This window comes from Microtus ochrogaster, unplaced genomic scaffold, assembly GCF_000317375.1.
Source record: "Microtus ochrogaster isolate Prairie Vole_2 unplaced genomic scaffold, MicOch1.0 UNK43, whole genome shotgun sequence".
NCBI classification, from domain to species: domain Eukaryota; kingdom Metazoa; phylum Chordata; class Mammalia; order Rodentia; family Cricetidae; genus Microtus; species Microtus ochrogaster.
This window is the reverse complement of record NW_004949141.1, coordinates 1,554,077-1,557,305: the sequence shown is the minus strand read 5'-3', so window position 1 is coordinate 1,557,305 and position 3,229 is coordinate 1,554,077. Positions and strand designations below refer to the sequence as shown.

Here is a 3,229-nt window from a genome sequence, read left to right as displayed (position 1 = left end):
GCCCGGCTATTAAGCACTCTTGACACCCGTCAGAGTGGCAGAACGATGTCACTGGAGGAGCAAAGCCAGGACAGCTCCTGAAGGCTTGGGTCCTAAGTCCAGTTTGCATGCTCATCTTAGCCTCTGTAACCTCAAGGTGGGGCCAGCAGGCTGGCGAACAGAAGCATGCATGGCTTTCAAAGCTGTATATTACAGTTGATATGTATAAGTAAGCTTTTGGGGTCAGGTTGCTAAGGGCAATGGCATATTCCTTCAGGTATTTCTCCAGGTCGTTGTGTTTCAGGTAGCAACTGAAGTCATGCTTGGCAATGGACAGTACAATCAATGCTTCAAGTGAATAAATGAACCTGTGCCTAAGAGTTGGTCTTTTCTACTTCATTCTATTTCAAACCCAGGATTGTGCAAAGTTCCTACTCTACCAATGAGCAGAGCTTCTGTTTCTGAGTCTCCCTTTGGCAAGCACATAGTTTGATATATTTAACATTTTTTTTCCATCTTTGATGCTTAGTCTCAAATATGTTTTTTTCTGAAATTTGTTAACATACCAAAGATAAAATTCCCTATTTTTTTTTTCAAGATAGGGTTTCACTGTGTTATGTAGCTCTGGCTGTCTTGGATCTCACTCTGTAGACCAGGCTGGCCCTGAACTCACAGAGATCCACCTGCCTCTGCCTCCCAGTGCTGGGATTAAAGGTGTGCACCACCACTGCCCAGCTTTCATTTCTAATTTTATTGATTTGGATCTTCTCTTTCCATCTTTTATTTAATTTGGCTAAAAAGTTTATTAGCCTTACTGATTTTTTACAAGGGACCAATTCTTCACTTCATTAATTCTTTGTATTGTTTTTTGTTTGTATTTTATTGACTTCAGCTCTGAGTTTTATTATTTCTTGCAGCCTCCTCCTGGTCACAGGTATGCTGTTAGTTTGCTAACAGCAGATCTCTGAATTTTGATACAGGTTCTTAGTGCTGTATTCACTTGCCTCTTAGAATGCTTTTCATTGTTTCATGTTTTCTTCAGTTCTGAAAAGTTTTTTTGTTCTTAATTTTTGTCTTATCTTTTTTCTCTTTTAAATTCAGCAGTGCACTGTTCAGTTTCCATGAGTGTGTGTACTTCCTGTAGTTAATATCCAGCTTTAATCCACGGTGGTCAGATAGATTTCAGAATGTTATTAGAATTTTTTGTAGTTGTTGAGACTTGCTTTGTGTCCAAGTGTGTAGTCAGTTTTGAAAGAAGTTCCATGAACTGCTGAGAAGGTACCATACTAAATTTCTTCATCCATCACAGGGGAGTTATGTGTGTAAATTATCACACAGGTCTGAGAACTCTGGGGGAAGTGTCTAATTGATTGGGATAGAGCAGGCAGTGACACTTTGTCATCGGGTTAGGTCTGTCTGTCATGTCCCCACATATGGACCGTCCTTACCTATCTCTTCTGGTTAGTTTTGGCTTGTAGCCTGTCTTGGCAGATATTAAAGTGACACTGCCTGCTTTGATGTTTGCTTAGAATATCTTCTTCCGTCGTTTTATCCTGAGGTGATGTCAGTCGTCAGTCTGTGTTATTAAGGTTTGTTTCTTGGTGGCAGCAGAACGATGAATCCTGTTTTCTAATCCATTCTGTCCATTATTTCTTTTTATTGGCGAATTGAGGCCATTAATATTGAGAGTTATCAGTGATCAGTGTTCATTCATTCCTGATATTTTGTTGTTGTGGGCCACCCCCCCCCCACCTCTGGATTTGCTGGTCTGGCATTGTCTGTTACTTGTGTCTATTATAATATTGTCTATTACTTGTGTTTTCTTGGGTGTGATTAACCTCGTAGGGGTGAAGTTTTTCTTTTAGTGCCTTTTGTAGAACAGGGTTGGTAAATAAATAGATACTGCTTAGATTTGGGTTTATTGTGGAATGTTTTTTCTTTCTTCATCTTGTGAGTAGTAGTATTGGGCACAGTAGTCTGGGCTGGCATCTGTGGTCTTTTAGAGTTTGTAGAACATCTATTCAGGCCCTTCTAGCTTGTAAAGTCTCCACTGAGAAGTTGGGTGTTATTCTAATGGGTCTGTGTTTATGTTATTTGCTTCCCCCCCCTTACAGCTTTTAATATTTTTTCTTTATTCTCTGTGTATAATGTTTGATTATTATGTGTCATGGGGACTTTCTTGTCTGGTCCTGTCTGTTTGGTGCTCTGCATGCTTCTTATACTTTTGTAGGGCCCTCCTTCCTTAGGTTAGGGAAATTTTCTTCTATGATTTTGTTGAAAATATTTTTGTTCCTCTGACCTGGGTTTTTCTCTCCTTCCTCTATCTCTATTATTCATAGTTTTGGTCATTTCAGTGTCCTAGATTTCCTGGATGTTTTGTAACTGGATCCAACGTTATCTTCTAGCTTGTCTTCAATGCCTGAGAGTTTCTGTTCTATCCCTTGTACTCTGTGGGGAGGCTTACCTCTGAGGTTTTTGTTTGACTACCTAAATCTTTCATGTCCAGTTTTATCTCACTGTGGACTTTGTTTAGTTAACCTATTTCTTTGTTAAAATCCACTTCCATGTCTTGAAGTGTTTTCATTGTTTCATTCATGCATTTGTGTTTTCACAGATTCATTGCGGGATTTATTCATACATCTTTAAGGTCCTTAAAGACTTCATTGAGGATTTATTCATAGCATCTTTAAGGTCCTTAAAGACTTCATTGAGGATTTATTCATAGCATCTTTAAGGTCCTTAAAGACTTCATTGAGGATTTATTCATAGCATCTTTAAGGTCCTTAAAGACTTCATTGAGGATTTATTCATAGCATCTTTAAGGTCCTTAAAGACTTCATTGCGGGATTTATTCATAGCATCTTAAGGTCCTTAGGCACATTCACGTTACTATTTTGAAGACTTCGCCTTGGACTTCAGCTGTATTGCATTTCTCAGGGCCTACTGTGGTAGGGTCACTGCATTCTGGTGGCTACATATTGTCGCAGCTGCTAATGATCCCGTTTTTTGTGCTCATGTGTAGGCCTCTGGGGTTGGGATGATTAAGGTGAAATTAGATGTTAATATCTGGTCTTGTCTTTGTTGGCTGGGTGTTCCTTTCCTTGGTTTCTGTTGCTCTCTCTGGATCTTAGGAAAGCATGGCTGTGGGTTGCCTGGTGCCGAGGGTTTGGAGGTCAGTGGGTGTCAGAGAGGAATGGCTTGAGCTAAGAGGGTCTCAGGGAAGAGCTAAGTGCCGAGGGTTTGGAGGTCA

General features: G+C 40.0%; 1 protein-coding gene across 1 annotated transcript in view; it reads left to right on the top strand.

Moving 5' to 3' along the window:
- Positions 1-3,229, top strand: part of Abcc5 (ATP binding cassette subfamily C member 5) — an 88,760-nt gene that overhangs the window by 78,944 nt on the left and 6,587 nt on the right. The window lies entirely within an intron of this gene.